Below are 20,265 nucleotides of genomic sequence, written 5' to 3'. Positions count from 1 at the left end.
GAGAGATTTCTAAAGCACACATGGATCTAAAAGGTTCAGACCCATTGACTAATAAACCTCTCTCACAAGCGAGATATGAACAAACCCCATGGGTGTTGGATTCATTACAATCACATTGTGATGTGAACTAGATTATTGACTCTAGTGCAAGTGGGAGACTGTTGGAAATATGCCCTAGAGGCAATAATAAAATGGTTATTATTGTATTTCCTTGTTCATGATAATTGTCTATTGTTCATGCTATAATTGTATTACCCGGAAACCGTAATACATGTGTGAATACATAGACCACAACATGTCCCTAGTAAGCCTCTAGTTAACTAGCTCGTTGATCAATAGATGGTCATGGTTTCCTGACCATGGACATTGGATGTCATTGATAACAGGATCACATCATTAGGAGAATGATGTGATGGACAAGACCCAATCCTAAGCGTAGCACAAGATCGTGTAGTTCGTTTGCTAAAGCTTTTCTAATGTCAAGTACCATTTCCTTAGACCATGAGATTGTGCAACTCCCAGATACTGTAGGAATGCTTTGGATGTACCAAACGTCACAATGTAACTGGGTGGCTATAAAGGTGCACTACAGGTATCTCCAAAAGTGTCTGTTGGGTTGACACGAATCGAGACTGGGATTTGTCACTCCGTATGACGGAGAGGTATCTCTGGGCCCACTCGGTAATGCATCATCATAATGAGCTCTATGTGGCTACGGAGTTAGCAACGGGATCATGCGTTACGGAACGAGTAAAGAGACTTGCTGGTAATGAGATTGAACGAGGTATGGGTATACCGACAATCGAATCTTGGGCAAGTAACATACCGATAGACAAAGGGAATTGTATACGGGATTGATTGAATCCCCGACATCGTGGTTCATCCAATGATATCACCATGGAACATGTGGGAGGCAATATGGGTATCCAGATCCCGCTATTGGTTATTGGCCGGAGAGATGTGTCGGTCATGTCTGCATGGTTCCCGAACCCGTAGGGTCTACACACTTAAGGTTCGGTGACACTAGAGTTGTTATGGGAAATAGTATGTGGTTACCGAAGGTTGTTCGGAGTCCCGGATAAGATCCCGGATGTGACGAGGAACTCCGGAATGGTCCGGAGGTGAAGATCGATATATTGGACGAAGGGTATTGGAGTCCGGAATTGTTCTGGGAGTACCGGGTGAGGACCAGCGTGACCGAAAGGTGTTTTGGAGGCCCCGACAAGCGTTGGGGGGGCCTTATGGGCCAAGGGTAGGGGGCACATCAGCCCACTAAGGGGCTGTGCGCCCCTCCCACCCCATCTCACGTAACGTGGAGAGGTGGGGGCGCCTCCCCTAGGGCAGCCACCCCTCTCGGCTTGGGGGGCAAGTTTCCTAGGGGTGGGGGCGCCCAAACCCATCTAGGGTTTCCCCTGTGACCGCCACCCCTCCCCTAGGGAACCCTAGGGTGCCTCCTCCACCCCCTTGCCCCTGTATATAGTGTGGGAGAGAGAGGGCAGCCGCACCCCCTTCCCTGGCGCAGCCCTCTCCTCCTCCAACTCCTCCTCTTCTTCCGCAGTGCTTGGCGAAGCCCTGCGGGAGAACCACGAGCTCCATCGCCACCATGTCGTCGTGCTGCTGGAGTTCTCCCTCAACTTCTCCTCTCCCCTTGCTGGATCAATAAGGAGGAGACATCCCCGGGCTGTATGTGTGTTGAATGCGGAGGCGCCGTCCGTTCGGCGCTAGATCGGATCTTCCATGATTTGAATCGCCACGAGTACAACTCCATCAACCGTGTTCTTTGTAACGCTTCCGCTTAGCGATCTTCAAGTGTATGAAGATGCACTCCCTCTCTCTCTCGTTCTAGCATCTCCTAGATTGATCTTGGTGACATGTAGGAAAATTTTGAATTATTACTACGTTCCCCAACAAATATTCATACCACAATTAAGAAGAATTACATTAAAATTATGCCAAGTAGCACTCCGCATCAAAAATTCTGTTTTTATCATTTACCTACTCAAGGACGAGCAGGAATTGAGCTTCGGGATGCTTGATACGTCTCCAACGTATCTATAATTTTTGAATGCTCCATGCTATATTATCTACTGTTTTGGACATTATTGGGCTTTATTATCCACTTTTATATTATTTTTAGGACTAACCAATTAATTGGAGGCCCAACCCAGAATTGCTATTTTTTGCCTGTTTTAGGGTTTCGAAGAAAAGGAATATCAAACGGAGTCCAAACGGAATGTAACCTTCGGGAACGTGATTTTCTCAATGAACAAGACCCAGGAGACTTGGACCCTACGTCAAGACACAAAAGAGGAAGCCACGAGGTAGGGGGGCGCGCCCACCCCCACCAGGCGCGCCCTCCATCCTCGTGGGCCCCCTGTTGCTCCACCGATGTACTCCTTCCTCCTATATATTCCTACATACCCCAAACGATCAGATACGGAGGCAAAACCCTAATTCCACCGCCGCAAGTTTTTGTATCCACGAGATCCCATCTTGGGGCCTGTTCCGGAGCTCCGCCGGAGGGGGAATCGATCACGGAGGGCTTCTACATCAACACCATAGCCCCTCCGATGAAGTGTGAGTAGTTTACTTCAGACCTATGGGTCCGTAGTTAGTAGCATGATGGCTTCTTCTCTCTTTTTGGATCTCAATACAAAGTTCTCCCCCTCTCTTGTGGAGATCTATTCGATGTAATCTTCTTTTTGCGGTGTGTTTGTTGAGACCGATGAATTGTGGGTTTATCATCAAGTCTCTCTATGAACAATATTTGAATCTTCTCTGAATTCTTTTATCTATGATTGGTTATCTTTGCAAGTCTCTTTGAATTATTAGTTTGGTTTGGCCTACTAGACTGATCTTTCTTGCAATGGGAGAAGTGCTTAGCTTTGGGTTCAATCTTGCGGTGTCCTTTCCCAGTGACAGTAGGGGCAACAAGGCGCGTATTGTATTTTTCCATCGAGGATAACAAGATGGGGTTTTCATCATATTGCATGAGTTTATCCCTCTACATCATGTCATCTTGCTTAAGGCGTTACTCTGTTTTCATTAACTTAATACTCTAGATGCGTGCTGGATAGCGGTCGATGAGTGGAGTAATAGTAGTAGATGCAGGCAGGAGTCGGTCTACTTGTCTCGGACATGATGCCTATGTACATGATTATACCTAGATATTCTCATAACTATGCTCAATTCTGTCAATTCCTCAACAGTAATTTATTTACCCACCATAGAATACATATGCTCTCGAGAGAAGCCACAAGTGAAACCTATGGCCCCCGGGTCTATCTTCATCATATTAATCTATCAATACTTAGTTATTTCCTTTTCCTTTTCCTTTGCTTTTATTTTACTTTGCATCTTTACCATAAAAATACCAAAAATATTATCTTATCATATCTATCAGATCTCACTCTCGTAAGTGGCCGAGTAGGGATTGACAACCCCTATTTGCGTTGGTTGCGAGGATTTATTTGTTTTGTGCAGGTACGAGGGACTAACGCGTAGCCTCCTACTGGATTGATACCTTGGTTCTCAAAAACTGAGGGAAATACTTACGCTACTTTGTTGCATCATCCCTTCCTCTTCGGGGAAAACCAACGCATGCTCAAGAGGTAGCACGGCGGAGGGGCGGGATCCCCTCCAAGATTGGATCTCTCTCTCTGTTCTCTTCTGTTTTGCAATCCCCAGATCTAGCCGAAAACCGTTTCTTATATTCCCGGAGATCCGTAACTCCGATTGCGCTGAGCTTTTAACACGATTTTTTTCTGGATACAAGCTTCCTTGCGCCCGAAGTAGAGGTCCAACTAACGTACGAGGTGAGAACAACCCACCACGGCACGCCTGGCTCCTCTGGTGCGCCCTGATGGGTTGTGCCCACCACGGGACTCCGTGCGGTGATTCCAACTCCCAAAAATCACATATATTTCAAAATAATTCTCCGTGAAATTCTATTGCATTTGGACTTCGTTTGATATGGATACTCTGCAATACAAAAAACATACAGAAAATAGGACTAGCACTGGACACTAGATCAATAGGTTAGTCCAATAAATCATATAAAAAGTTGCCAAAAGTATGTGAAAGTGATATAATATTGGCGTGCAACAATCAAAAATTATAGATACGACGGAGACGTATCAGACGTGCCCCTCCCGGTGGCGCTCTTCACCGTCACCACCCTCACCTGCCTCTACATCAGCCTCTGGAAGTTCCCGGATGTGGCCAGGTTGCCGCGCCGCACCTCCTTCCCCCATCTCCGGGAGCTCGGCATCTGCAGCGTCGTCATGGAGAGCCCCGTCCTCGAGACCCTCAACATCCATGGATGCAACAAGGCGTTGCACCTTCGCCTCGTCGGCCACAGCCTCCGGTGCGTCCAAATTTGCGGCTCCGTCCTGGAGGATATCGCGATGGTAAAGGCTCCTCGCCTCGAGCGGCTCATCCTGGAGGGTTTTCGAAGCAATGCCGGTGGCTTGTCCACCATGGTGAGGATTGGTGATTCTCCCAAGCTGCACGCATTAGGAATCTTGGAACCGGGGAGCACCATCCTAGAGATCCGAGACGGCATCTTCATGGTACATACATCCCCTGTCGGCATTCTAACATTTTTTTGTTCAGTTAGCAAAATGTCCAGCTCATGGAGGTCCATGACTAAATATTAGATTTTTTTGTTTTTTTGTTAATTTGGGTTCTTTCCTTCAGGGCGGGATGAAGGTGAGCCCAAGCACCATGGCAACCAGCGTCAAGATCCTCAGTCTGAATGTGCGTTTCGGAAACCACACCGATGCAAAGATGGTTCTCTCCTTCCTCGGCTGCTTTCCCAATTTGAAGGCACTGCACATTACGATATTTTTCTTTCCATTTCATGTTTTGCTTACATTCATAGCGAATTCCATTTGTAGCAGCAGATTTTGTTTACTGCAGATGGTGTGGTTTAAGCTTCTGATTAATAAATTGTAGATAATGTACTATGCAATTCTCCTGATGTCAATGCTTTCCTTCTTAACCTATTGTTATAGCATCTCTCACCGTGGTCATATATCATACTACTTGGCAATATTCGTGTTGTTGATGTTGTAAGTGGCATGCAGTGCTCCTTTCGGACTTACGGAATTTACACATGACAAACCAACACATTGCTACCTACAATTTTTTGGAGGCCTGTGTAGTTTATCATATTACTCTAAACGGTGTCATATCAGGTACTTCTTTATGGTTAATTAATATTTAATAGCAAGATATTTTTCATGGTTCACATCTGGAATTTTTTTTTAAAGAACACATTTCACAGAATATGCACATGGTTAGGACCTCCATCATGGCTATATTTGGTAAACTATGCACCTGTCAGGGCCCCCATCTTACGGAATTTTCATCAATGGAGAATATGTGTTTGATTTCTTCAGCAACAACATTGATTGACCGGACCATGTTTTAGTTGCGATCGACAATGGTAGCAAGCACATGCATAGTTGAATGAGATCTTTGGCAATACTCTGCAGCTTGGTATATGCGAATAACAAACATGAGAGACTGGATAGTGCATACATCATATCAATTTCTGATCTTTCATGTGTGTTACTTCTTACTTGGTAGTTGGCTACTGGTAGTTGTTACTTTCTGCTAATTAATTTCATGTGTGAAAGTAATGATCATTGATTTGCATTGCTCTGTCCAGTCAATGATCATCAGAGTGCTTCCGGTTTCTTTTCTTGTGAAATGTGATTCCTATGTTTATTTAATCAAACATAAATGATATGTTACATCTTTAATCAATTGTAATTTAAATGCCAAGCGTTCCATTTATTATCAGCAATCAGGTTTTCTCTACTCAACTAAACCAACTTTAGGAAGGCATTCTCCCCCTTCAGGACCTGTATTTCTGCTGCGAATGTTGCAAGTGGCATGCAGTGCTTGTTTCAGACTCATGAAACTTATATATAATTACCTTGCACATTCCTATTCCTGCCTACAGTTTGCTGGTGAATTGCGTGGTATTACCATAATGCCAGCTTAATGCATTGCTACTAGACTACATCTGCAATTAGTCATGTCCGACTCACTAATTACTACAAAGTTCTGGTCAGGCTTCTATTTATTCTTAGCCATAGAGAATAGAGTACCAAATGATAATGCTCGGATTGCATGTTAATTTCAGTAAGTTGTGACATTTGGTATGAAACTGGGTTGCACATTGCTGCCACCAGTTTGTTGGAGGTCTGTGTTGCATGCCATAATATCATATTGATGCTTTGTTTCTATGCCGCATTTTATCAGCCAGTTATGTCTGATTAACTAATTACAAAGAAGGTGTCATGAAAATTCTTCTTGAAGAATAGATTTGGTAAATTTTGCACGTGTTAGGGGAGCTACACTGCGGCTCGAATGTGTTGCCTCACTTCGTAATTGTTATGCATGAACTGTAATCATGAGGCCCGCCTTAGTTGTTGTTGGTACTCCGTCTAGCTTCATGCATGGAAAGCATTGGCATGTCATATCTCTCCCATATATTAGAACCAACATTTAGGTATGCATGTTATGATGTTTGTTTCACTGCACAATATCTGCCGCTTTTCAATTAACATGAAGCACTACGTGGTACTCCCTCTGTTTCATAATTTTTGTCGTGGTTTTAGTTCAAATTTGAACTAAAACCCCAATCATGACAAGAATTATGCAACGGAGGGAGTATTAATTTGCATCACATGTATTGGTATTATATACTCAGTATGATTCATTGAAGCTGAACTGTGAGTGATTGAAGTGCTTTTTTTCCTGCAGTCCGAAAAATGTGATTATGAAGCTGACAGTGCCAGGCTGAACCTCAACTTTTGGAAGCTGGCCAAGCCCACTCAATGCATCAAGGTGTTCTCTTACAGAGAATTCTGAGGGGAGCTCGGGGAGGTTGCCTTCCTCAAGTCCTTCCAGAGTGCGAGGGCACTGAGGACTGCGTCCACCTCCATGGCTAACCTGAGCTTCACGTCATTCTCGATGGATGAGGCGACTTCTAAATTGGAGAAAGCTTCTAACAAGATGGCCAGTAGATCCTGCCAAATGTTGCTTCTCGGGAGCACATGTCCTGAAGGAGGCAAGCCCTGGAGCTTCAAGAAAGGAACTGATTACTCCTTTGAGGACCCTTTCACAATGGTGGAGGTTCGCAACATAGCTTAATATCTGTGGGGCAATGGAGTTTTTTTGGTATCTGCTTCTTTTGGCACCTGACTTTGGTGGTATTACGTTGCAGATTTTATGTTAAATTCGTGGTCCGATGTTTGGTGAGAGTCAGAAATACTATGGACTAACGATAGCTTGCTTGCCGCTTTACCTGTGTCATCAGTTTCCCATAGTATATGCTCCTTAAAACTTTTTGATTGTGGCAGCGTGTTTTATCTGTATTTTGTGGATCATGTCCTCCTAATCATCATGCAGATCAATTATCATCAGAACAATGGTCTTTAGGCATGCATTGTTTTGATTATACATGTCTTTGAACTTCATGGTTAAATATCTTTGGCCAATATAGCTTGAAACACCGGTACCATTTCATTTTTGGCCTTCCCTGCATGTTTGATTGAGCTTATCAATATTATTAGACTACATCAGTTATTAAAAAAAATATTGTTACCTGTGGTACTCTTATACCTTTTATCATTTGGTTAGAAAATTTCCTTGATTTATAATTTTACATTGCACTGATTCTTGACATAAGCAAAGAAGAAGCGTACCGATGTGCAATGTAAAATATTTTTGGTATTGAGGATCCATTACTTTGCATATGAATCCTTTGACGTCTGCTAGCAACATATGAATGACCTGCATGATTCTCTAAACCAAAATGAGCTTATTTTTTATGTTCATATATGCTCTGCTAGGTACACGTGAGAAAATCCCAAATTCAGGCTTCAAAAGTCTGGATCCCACAGCATTGCTATACTGAATCAGATGATCTCATTTTGCTCCTTCCTATCTCCAACAAGTAGTTTCTAGCAACTGCTTGATTTTACAACAAAAGTAACTCTATTTCACAAGTGCTAGTTTTCAGCTACCACTTGATTTCATTATACAGATCGATTTAACAACAAAGGACTCGAACATTCAGTGTAGGCTAAGGAACTTGGGAAGATCTTTCTAGACTAAAAATTGTCTTAGTTCGATAAATTCTTCGCTGCAAAATCTGCAATATTCTTATCAGAGCGCTCTCCTTCCTGCATCCACTTAGAAACATCCTTCTTGTACTCCTCCCCACCTATTACCTCCTTGATGCACGTCTTCATCCCTTCCCTTCTCACCAAGTCCTTCTCATTTCGACATGGACGCAAGCTGACCACCCATCTGCTCTCCACATACTTTGTGGCGGGCGGTTACATTTGTCTGCCTATTATGATATTGCGACAACAGGTACACCGGTGACAATTGCTTCTGTTGTCGAACTCCATGTACTCTTGAATAGTACCTTTTATGGAAATTTAATTTTGTTTTTTTTCACACAAGAAGACCATGTCGTTTCTTCTCGAAACTTTACACATGAGTATAACACTAGAGCATGTTCGTCACACCTTTTATGTAAATTTGATTTTGTTTTTTTTCATACAAGAAGACCACGTCATTTCTTCTCGAAACTTTACACATGAGTAAAACACTAGAGCATGTTCGTCACACAGAATTATTCAGTATTCTCTTTTGCTATTTTTAAAATGTATTTTTTCAATCTGGATGCGCCTAGACCAAAGTTCCACTGGGTATTTTTTTCCTTTTTAGTCAAACTTCATATGTAGCGTTGTGCAACTCGAGGTCACTGGAATCTTTCAGCAAACCAGGAATCACCGGACTGGAAAACGTAACAAATGAACTACAAATGTGAATTTTTACTGCATTCATCAGTGATACATATCATAACAAGAAACCACATATTGCTTTTTATCAATTAACATTGTATATTTTATTTCTTTATTTAAGAGGAGTAATGCGCCACACTAGCGTTGTAGACACATGGTTTGACACATGACAGGGCGTAAGGAGGACATTGTCAACTACTCTATCATCTTTTGTTCCCCATTTCTAATCGTAAGGAGGGTGCAAACTGCAATTCGGTTTAAACTGTCTGAGGCGGCATAAGGGCCTCATGTGCTACAAGTACCTGCACGACCATTACATACATGTGTTCTACCCTCCACTATTAATTATGTCACATCAGATTGATCATGTGAATCGATTCATATGGGTAGGAACGAACAAATACGCTCCTCTGAGTATGACATTTCTATACTTGATTCTTTCTCGTCGGTTTTAGATGAAATTTGATCTTTCAAAATTTGCCAACCGAGCAGGAGGCAGAGTACATGGAGTTAGCATGGAGAGCTAAGATGATAGGCCCAACCTATCATCCAACAAGTCTTATGGTTTCAACTTGTTCAGTGGTGATGCAATGTATATGGATTGGGTAGAGAAGCACCGCATTTCCTCTATTGTGCTTGTATCCTATGGGACCGTCTCTAACTATGACGCAACCCAGTTGGATGAGAATCACAATGGACTATGCAATTTTTCCCAACCCTTTTTTTGGGTTGTCAGATCCAACAAGTCACACAAGTTATCTGTAGAACTCAAGGTGAGATGTGTGAATAATGGATCAATTGTTGAGTGCTACCCCCAACTTGAGGTTTTGTCACACAAGGCTATTGATATGGTAACACAAAATACATTTGTTTTATTTTTATGTACAAGAATATAAAAAGGTTTTACAAAGTACTAAAATAAGGACAACTGTTCAGATTTAAATTCACGAATATACATGTAGGTTGCTTTGTTGCCCACTGTGGGTGGAACTCGACGTTGGAGGCAGTTGTTAGTGGTGTTCCTCTTGTGGGAATCTCACTTTGGGCAGACCAACCCACCATAGCAAAGTATGCGGAGAGCGCGTGGGGCATGGGCGTGTGAGTACAGAAGGGCAGGAAGTTATCGCTAGAGACGATGGAGGCCAAGAGGTGCATTAGAAAGGTAATGGACAAGGATAGAAGGATGAGTACAAAACAAACTCGGCAAAGTGGATGCAAAAGGCCAAGGATGCAACATAGGAAGGAGGAAGCTCAGATAAACATATTGCCAACTTCACTGCGGAATATATGTTAACTAGAAGTCATACCAATGCATACCTCACTTCAAGATAAGCAAGTAGGCAGTGATTCCAGTGGTACAATTCTTTTAGAGAGAATTTCATTTTACTTTTGTAAGTAAAGAGCTATCTTATCACCATGTAGAAGGATGTGCAATTTTTAGTGTACTAACAACATGCGAAAAAACTATTTACATGTTATAGAATCAATTCAAACAAACCATATGGAGACTATAAAACTTCATAGCAATTGTCACTTTATTATGTCCACGGATATTCTTACTGTTCCACATGATAAAATACTTTCCTATAATTAACTAATGCAAGAAGATGATTTTCTGTTCGTCCTAAAATTGCTTTGGATACATATTTTGATTGTTGCGGAACTTGGAATTCTGTAAGCTTGATTCCGTGCGGAAAGTTGAAACTGAATGCCTAAATGTATATAAAACAAGAACCCATAAATGTCTCAGTTGATCAGATACATGGAAAGACACATAAAAGATTAACCTATGATCTCAATAAACATCATAGTATGCATATTTATGATAACATAATCATGTCTTCCTTTGTCGTATCCTATCCCCTATCATAAGGTGTCATGCACTCAGCCATTCTGGGAGGTTGGAGTTTTCTCATAGTCTTGTTGCAATGGATTGATTCCTTTGAAATTGTCCAAGTAGTATTCTCTAGTGATACAAATCACCAGTAGGATGCCACCAATTTTCAGTTAAGATGTTACATTCCTATAAATACCCAAAGACCCGATGTAAAAATCATATATATGAAATTACCCTGTAGAGCTTACTCTTAACATAGTCAAATGTTTTAGAAATTTGGAAGCTTCATGAATATATATCAACATAATTCTTGCTCAAATTTTCACATACTGTACAATATATCCCACACGGTATTGATTTACATATTATAACAATGTATGGACATAATAAGATACATTATCATACACAACTTACAGACACATATGAACTATACATAGGACATGTGGACCTTAGTTATTCGAGAATTGTGCATATGTATGATCAGGTGGCATTTGGCGATCTTCCTATGTGGTGGGGTACGAAGGCTCCATGGCAAGACCACACATGCCCTTCTTGTCTGCAATGTCCTTCTCCATTCTCAAGTATACATTCTCGCCCCAAGTTGTGCCCCATGAATTCTTCATCAACCAATAACTTGTGCCATCACTAGTCTTTCCATATCCAATGGCTGCAATTCCATGGTCCAAGTCAGTACCGCAGGAGCCGGTCATCACCCTGCCAGAGTAGAATTGGAATGTCATGTCGCCTCCGTCCACAGCTATAGACACTGGTTGGTTTGCCACCGCCTTCATAAGGGCACCCTCGTTATTGATAGGAACATCCTCAAAGCCGGTGATGGTTGCAGCACTGTTGGATCCAGCCTTGCACTTGCCGTCGGCTGCATCATCCATGAGTCCTCCCTCGCAGCCTTGAACTTCACCATGAACATCACAGTCAACCAACTCTTGCTCTGACAGTGAGATTAACCTGCCGGTTTTCACTTTTACAATGCCCTCTGTCGCGGCAACAGCAGAAAATGCCCAACAACAGCCTAGAAATAATTTTGTTGTTATAGTGTCATCCTATAAAATATTAACACATATATGCAGTGCAACACATATTTTGCGTACTTACCACACTGGCCTTGATCCTTGATAGGGGTGACAGCCCCCTTGGCTCTCCAGTCAATCGTTGCTGGAACAGCATCAAAACTCATATTCTCGTACCTGAATCCTGTAGAAAGAACTCGCATGGCGTTTGCCTTGAACCCCTTGTTTGTGTTGGTTGTCTTGAACTCATCATTGGTGATATGAGCAAACTAGTTAACGCCGAGCCAGAACTTGTGATTCTAGGCATTGAATGTTTCAATGAATTCGACGTTGGCTTTGAAAACCTCGAACCGGCGCGCCTTCTCAGTGGTGTCCTTGTACACACGGCCATACTGAGCCATCCAGTTCTCATGCTTTGCCACCATCGACAAGTCATCATTCAGCTAACGAGCTGAAATGACAGTACCACCGAGGCAGATGCAACCAAGGATTACAAGAAGCGAAGCCTTGTGGATGGCCATTTTCGGTTACGCACCGAACTGCAATGACAGTACTGAAGAGGTAGATGAAACCTAGGATGACAAGTCTCTGTACTTTGGTCTGGTTTGTTGGATGGGATTTGGTGGTATATGTAGATTCATGTACGTGTTAAAAATAGGAGACTGAGAGATACGGTGCTTGAACGAAGGTGTTTATGGAAAAGGGCTTGTGCGTTGCCGTGGATTATGGTGGCCAGCTCGATGGTATTAAAACTATATGCGGACATCTGATTGGCGGCCATATTATATAAAAATGATACGACCAAACAAGGAAGTACGCTTGGTGCACATCTGATTGTGACCCCTGCTTGATTATTTCAGGAGTGTACATCTGATAGTGATCCCTGCTTGAGAGATTTATTAATGAAAGAAAGAATAAGCATGCTCTAGAAAATAAATTTTCTGAAGAGGATCGTGGACGTGACGCACGGTTTGTACAGAAGAATCAAGTAAGCGCTTGCTAGTATGGAGTATGGACATGAATGTCCTGCCAGATAAAAAATAGCGTGATATATATAAAGTGACATATATTATTCAACAAGAGTTGTCTATGTTTCGCAAGCGACCTTTCTCAGCCTTGAAATTCCCTTTCTTACGTCCCAGGCTGCATTTTGCTCACAGTCTAGCAGAAAACAAGGAAAATAATTTCGCATACAGAAGTATCAACTGACATTAAACTCTCAACTGACATTGGAGAACTGGATGGTTGGAGCAAACTACAGTCGCTGCTGCAGCTTCCCTGTACGCGCGAAACTATCAGCACCGAGGCATTCCCGGGCCCCCAAGTCCTAAGGGGCCCCCGGCCAGGTGCACGTACACAAGTAGGCAGGTACAGATGTCTCAAAAAAAAGTAGGCAGGCACACGTACACAGGTAGCAGGTATCCCATTGATGGCTAGCTACAAGTTGGAATCACTAGTTTTTTCCCTAAAAAAGTTGCAATCGCTAGAAGATCGCCATGATCCCCAGGCATGCACTGGACGAAATCTCCTACTGTGATCCTCGCTTCCTCTTTCTCCATAGCTGTCTCACCGACTCCCTCATATTCGGTTCCAAAAACAAACAAAAACCTAATCCAAAGTCACCATGGCAGACCGCATGCGTTCAACAATTCCCTGCCGCCCTCTAGTGTCATTGAAGGCCGGTGAACCGCCCCTGCCGTCCTCCCCACCTCTGCTAGTCTAGTCCCTGGTTCAATCAAATCCTTCTCGCAGCTCGGGCTAGTTTGCCAGTTCGATCGTTCCCCGACATCCAAGCCATCAAGGTGTGTACTTTCCTTCATCTCAAATACTGGATGGATGTGTAGCACATGCAGAAAATTTATGTTTAATTTAAATTCTAATTACATTGTGGTTTACAATTCCGTCATTTATTAGGATTGAGAGATATATTATCTAACAAATGCCTCTAGCAAAAGTTCATAGAAATTGTCAGAAGATAATATTGGTATGATCATCAAAGACTATGCAGATATGGAATGTTAGAAAGTTTTAAGATAATATATATGAGTTATTTGTTATATAAATGTTGATTTTTGATGCATCTTAAGTGTTTGTATATAATGTCAGTATATATCATTATTTTGATGATTACATTAAGGGCCCCCCAGTTCTAGAGTTGCCCCGGACCCTGAAATGTCAGGACCAGCCCTGAGAAAATCACAGGCCTATACGGCCCGGTAGCTATAAATCTCTCGTGTGTCTCACCTCTGTTTCTCGCTGGATTGTCTCTTTTGTGCCTGGTTAGCAATGGCTGTTGCGTACGTGCGCGTCGCTGTGGAAAGTACTCGCCAAAGTTAGCACATACGGTATGGAGGCCAACACCAATCCTACATCAATGCAGTGCATGCAAGATTTGCCTTGCATACCACATACCAAAATAACTTACTTGAATTGCACCTTGCAAACGTTCTATCGGGTATTACATATATTGGGTATTGACTAAGCCTCATAAGATTTATGGGCATTTATGTGAAAGGATGCGCTTTTTCAGTTCTTCATTTTCGTACAAAGATGCTGGAAAAATAGATTCGTTTTGTTTTGCTGTCAAAATTCCCTCATTCTTCTATCCTCTTATTTGACTGTCGTAGATATAGGTTCATCAAAAAGACATTTTATCTAACTGTTGTACTCCAGGTCCTTTGGAACAGAATAGTGAATAGTTGGAGCATATTAATTTCCATTTGCAGCGTAGCACCATGCCACGTGTTTCCCACAAGAACACATCACCGTTACGGTTTCTGCTGCTTGCTAGGAGCTCAAAGCCACCGTGTGATCCTTCTCTGATATGAGATCTTGGACCTCTGGACCTCCGTACAACAGCCCGCTGTCACCGCGAGTGAGACTTTCATACATTATGTCTGTATATGCAAGAAAAATTATCCGATGGCAAGTATAGTAATTTATTTTTTGTAACTATGACACTACTGTGTTAACATATAGACTAGCTTACTTATAGTGTCCATGGGCAGATTATTTGAAGCATTCTTGGTATTGATATTGATATTTGTTCTAACTTTACGTCACTGCCGATATTATCCGTGCGAGTACAAAAGGGTGAGAAATAATGGCTATAGAGGACGGAGGTCGAGAGGTGAATTAGAAAGGTGATGGACAGAGATAGAAGGATGAGTTCAAAAGAAAATCTGCAAAGTGGATGCAAAAGCCAAGGATGCAATGCAGGAAGGAGGAAGCTCAGATAAGCATATTGCCGACTTCACTGCGAAATATATGTCAAATTAAAGTCATACCAATGCATTCCTTACTTCAAGATAAGCAAGTAGGTGGTGATTCCAGTGGTATAATTCTTTTAGAGAGAATGTCATTTTACTTTTGTAAGTAAAGTGCTATCTTCTCACAATTTAGAAGCATTTTTAATTTTTAGCCTACTAACAACATGTGATAAAAATGTTTACATGCTATAGAATCAATTCGAGTAAACCTTATGGAGTCTATAAAACTATTTTCATAGCGATTGTCGCTTTACTATGTCCATGTATATTCTTACTATTCCACATGATAAAACACTTCGCCATAATTAATTAATGCAAGAAGATGATTCACTGTTCGTCCTAAAATTGCTTTGATACATATTTTGTTTGTTGCAGAACTAGGAATTCTGTAAGCTTATTTCGTACGGAGAGTTCAAACTGAATGCCTAAATGTATATAAAACAAGAACCCATAGATGTCTCGGTTGATCAGATACATGGAAAGACACATAAAAGATTAACCAACGATCTCAATGAACATCATAGTATGCATATTTATGATAACATAATCATGTCTTCCTTTGTCGTATCCTATCCCCTATCATAAGGTGTCATGCACTCAGCCATTCTGGGAGGTTGGAGTTTTCTCATAGTCTTGTTGCAATGGATTGATTCCTTTGAAATTGTCCAAGTAGTATTCTCTAGTGATACAAATCACCAGTAGGATGCCACCAATTTTCAGTTAAGATGTTACATTCCTATAAATACCCAAAGACCCGATGTAAAAATCATATATATGAAATTACCCTGTAGAGCTTACTCTTAACATAGTCAAATGTTTTAGAAATTTGGAAGCTTCATGAATATATATCAACATAATTCTTGCTCAAATTTTCACATACTGTACAATATATCCCACACGGTATTGATTTACATATTATAACAATGTATGGACATAATAAGATACATTATCATACACAACTTACAGACACATATGAACTATACATAGGACATGTGGACCTTAGTTATTCGAGAATTGTGCATATGTATGATCAGGTGGCATTTGGCGATCTTCCTATGTGGTGGGGTACGAAGGCTCCATGGCAAGACCACACATGCCCTTCTTGTCTGCAATGTCCTTCTCCATTCTCAAGTACCCATTCTTGCCCCAAGTTGTGCCCCATGAATTCTTCATCAACCAGAAACTTGTGCCATCACTAGTCTTTCCATACCCAATGGCCGCAATTCCATGGTCCAAGTCAGTACCGCAGGAGCCAGTCATCACCCCACCAGAGTAGAATTGGAATGTCATGTCGCCTCCGTCCACAGCTACGGACACTGGTTGGTTTGCCACCGCCTTCATAAGGGCACCCTCATTATTGGCAGGCACATCCTCAAAGCCGGTGATGGTTGCGGCGCTGTTGGATCCAGCCTTGCACTTGCCGTCGGCTGCATCATCCATGAGTCCTCCCTCGCAGCCTTGAACTTCACCATGAACATCACAGTCAACCAACTCTTGCTCTGACAGTGAGATTAACCTGCCGGTTTTCACTTTTACAATGCCCTCTGTCGCGGCAACAGCAGAAAATGCCCAACAACAGCCTAGAAATAATTTTGTTGTTATAGTGTCATCCTATAAAATATTAACACATATATGCAGTGCAACACATATTTTGCGTACTTACCACACTGGCCTTGATCCTTGATAGGGGTGACAGCCCCCTTGGCTCTCCAGTCAATCGTTGCTGGAACAGCATCAAAACTCATATTCTCGTACCTGAATCCTGTAGAAAGAACTCGCATGGCGTTTGCCTTGAACCCCTTGTTTGTGTTGGTTGTCTTGAACTCATCATTGGTGATATGAGCAAACTAGTTAACGCCGAGCCAGAACTTGTGATTCTAGGCATTGAATGTTTCAATGAATTCGACGTTGGCTTTGAAAACCTCGAACCGGCGCGCCTTCTCAGTGGTGTCCTTGTACACACGGCCATACTGAGCCATCCAGTTCTCATGCTTTGCCACCATCGACAAGTCATCATTCAGCTAACGAGCTGAAATGACAGTACCACCGAGGCAGATGCAACCAAGGATTACAAGAAGCGAAGCCTTGTGGATGGCCATTTTCGGTTACGCACCGAACTGCAATGACAGTACTGAAGAGGTAGATGAAACCTAGGATGACAAGTCTCTGTACTTTGGTCTGGTTTGTTGGATGGGATTTGGTGGTATATGTAGATTCATGTACGTGTTAAAAATAGGAGACTGAGAGATACGGTGCTTGAACGAAGGTGTTTATGGAAAAGGGCTTGTGCGTTGCCGTGGATTATGGTGGCCAGCTCGATGGTATTAAAACTATATGCGGACATCTGATTGGCGGCCATATTATATAAAAATGATACGACCAAACAAGGAAGTACGCTTGGTGCACATCTGATTGTGACCCCTGCTTGATTATTTCAGGAGTGTACATCTGATAGTGATCCCTGCTTGAGAGATTTATTAATGAAAGAAAGAATAAGCATGCTCTAGAAAATAAATTTTCTGAAGAGGATCGTGGACGTGACGCACGGTTTGTACAGAAGAATCAAGTAAGCGCTTGCTAGTATGGAGTATGGACATGAATGTCCTGCCAGATAAAAAATAGCGTGATATATATAAAGTGACATATATTATTCAACAAGAGTTGTCTATGTTTCGCAAGCGACCTTTCTCAGCCTTGAAATTCCCTTTCTTACGTCCCAGGCTGCATTTTGCTCACAGTCTAGCAGAAAACAAGGAAAATAATTTCGCATACAGAAGTATCAACTGACATTAAACTCTCAACTGACATTGGAGAACTGGATGGTTGGAGCAAACTACAGTCGCTGCTGCAGCTTCCCTGTACGCGCGAAACTATCAGCACCGAGGCATTCCCGGGCCCCCAAGTCCTAAGGGGCCCCCGGCCAGGTGCACGTACACAAGTAGGCAGGTACAGATGTCTCAAAAAAAAGTAGGCAGGCACACGTACACAGGTAGCAGGTATCCCATTGATGGCTAGCTACAAGTTGGAATCACTAGTTTTTTCCCTAAAAAAATTGCAATCGCTAGAAGATCGCCATGATCCCCAGGCATGCACTGGACGAAATCTCCTACTGTGATCCTCGCTTCCTCTTTCTCCATAGCTGTCTCACCGACTCCCTCATATTCGGTTCCAAAAACAAACAAAAACCTAATCCAAAGTCACCATGGCAGACCGCATGCGTTCAACAATTCCCTGCCGCCCTCTAGTGTCATTGAAGGCCGGTGAACCGCCCCTGCCGTCCTCCCCACCTCTGCTAGTCTAGTCCCTGGTTCAATCAAATCCTTCTCGCAGCTCGGGCTAGTTTGCCAGTTCGATCGTTCCCCGACATCCAAGCCATCAAGGTGTGTACTTTCCTTCATCTCAAATACTGGATGGATGTGTAGCACATGCAGAAAATTTATGTTTAATTTAAATTCTAATTACATTGTGGTTTACAATTCCGTCATTTATTAGGATTGAGAGATATATTATCTAACAAATGCCTCTAGCAAAAGTTCATAGAAATTGTCAGAAGATAATATTGGTATGATCATCAAAGACTATGCAGATATGGAATGTTAGAAAGTTTTAAGATAATATATATGAGTTATTTGTTATATAAATGTTGATTTTTGATGCATCTTAAGTGTTTGTATATAATGTCAGTATATATCATTATTTTGATGATTACATTAAGGGCCCCCCAGTTCTAGAGTTGCCCCGGACCCTGAAATGTCAGGACCAGCCCTGAGAAAATCACAGGCCTATACGGCCCGGTAGCTATAAATCTCTCGTGTGTCTCACCTCTGTTTCTCGCTGGATTGTCTCTTTTGTGCCTGGTTAGCAATGGCTGTTGCGTACGTGCGCGTCGCTGTGGAAAGTACTCGCCAAAGTTAGCACATACGGTATGGAGGCCAACACCAATCCTACATCAATGCAGTGCATGCAAGATTTGCCTTGCATACCACATACCAAAATAACTTACTTGAATTGCACCTTGCAAACGTTCTATCGGGTATTACATATATTGGGTATTGACTAAGCCTCATAAGATTTATGGGCATTTATGTGAAAGGATGCGCTTTTTCAGTTCTTCATTTTCGTACAAAGATGCTGGAAAAATAGATTCGTTTTGTTTTGCTGTCAAAATTCCCTCATTCTTCTATCCTCTTATTTGACTGTCGTAGATATAGGTTCATCAAAAAGACATTTTATCTAACTGTTGTACTCCAGGTCCTTTGGAACAGAATAGTGAATAGTTGGAGCATATTAATTTCCATTTGCAGCGTAGCACCATGCCACGTGTTTCCCACAAGAACACATCACCGTTACGGTTTCTGCTGCTTGCTAGGAGCTCAAAGCCACCGTGTGATCCTTCTCTGATATGAGATCTTGGACCTCTGGACCTCCGTACAACAGCCCGCTGTCACCGCGAGTGAGACTTTCATACATTATGTCTGTATATGCAAGAAAAATTATCCGATGGCAAGTATAGTAATTTATTTTTTGTAACTATGACACTACTGTGTTAACATATAGACTAGCTTACTTATAGTGTCCATGGGCAGATTATTTGAAGCATTCTTGGTATTGATATTGATATTTGTTCTAACTTTACGTCACTGCCGATATTATCCGTGCGAGTACAAAAGGGTGAGAAATAATGGCTAGAGAGGACGGAGGTCGAGAGGTGAATTAGAAAGGTGATGGACAGAGATAGAAGGATGAGTTCAAAAGAAAATCTGCAAAGTGGATGCAAAAGCCAAGGATGCAATGCAGGAAGGAGGAAGCTCAGATAAGCATATTGCCGACTTCACTGCGAAATATATGTCAAATTAAAGTCATACCAATGCATTCCTTACTTCAAGATAAGCAAGTAGGTGGTGATTCCAGTGGTATAATTCTTTTAGAGAGAATGTCATTTTACTTTTGTAAGTAAAGTGCTATCTTCTCACAATTTAGAAGCATTTTTAATTTTTAGCCTACTAACAACATGTGATAAAAATGTTTACATGCTATAGAATCAATTCGAGTAAACCGTATGGAGTCTATAAAACTATTTTCATAGCGATTGTCGCTTTACTATGTCCATGTATATTCTTACTATTCCACATGATAAAACACTTCGCCATAATTAATTAATGCAAGAAGATGATTCACTGTTCGTCCTAAAATTGCTTTGATACATATTTTGTTTGTTGCAGAACTAGGAATTCTGTAAGCTTATTTCGTACGGAGAGTTCAAACTGAATGCCTAAATGTATATAAAACAAGAACCCATA

The 20,265-nt window shown here is 41.9% G+C and overlaps 4 pseudogenes; 2 read left to right on the top strand and 2 right to left on the bottom strand.

Annotated features, from left to right (window-relative positions):
• LOC147983318 (uncharacterized) overlaps positions 1-7,167 on the top strand; it is a 109,809-nt pseudogene extending 102,642 nt beyond the window's left edge.
• A 2,141-nt stretch (positions 7,168-9,308) lies between these two features.
• LOC125534815 (UDP-glucosyltransferase UGT13248 pseudogene) lies at positions 9,309-19,822 on the top strand (annotated as a pseudogene).
• On the bottom strand, positions 11,172-12,217 carry LOC125540773 (senescence-specific cysteine protease SAG39-like; annotated as a pseudogene).
• Positions 16,019-17,064, bottom strand: LOC147983317 (senescence-specific cysteine protease SAG39-like; annotated as a pseudogene).
• Positions 19,823-20,265: the final 443 nt, after the last annotated feature.

This window comes from Triticum urartu, chromosome 2A, assembly GCF_056163025.1.
Source record: "Triticum urartu cultivar PI428250 chromosome 2A, HENAU_Tu73, whole genome shotgun sequence".
Classification (NCBI taxonomy): domain Eukaryota; kingdom Viridiplantae; phylum Streptophyta; class Magnoliopsida; order Poales; family Poaceae; genus Triticum; species Triticum urartu.
Note: the sequence above shows the minus strand (reverse complement) of the source record. Positions and strands in the feature narration are given on the sequence as shown.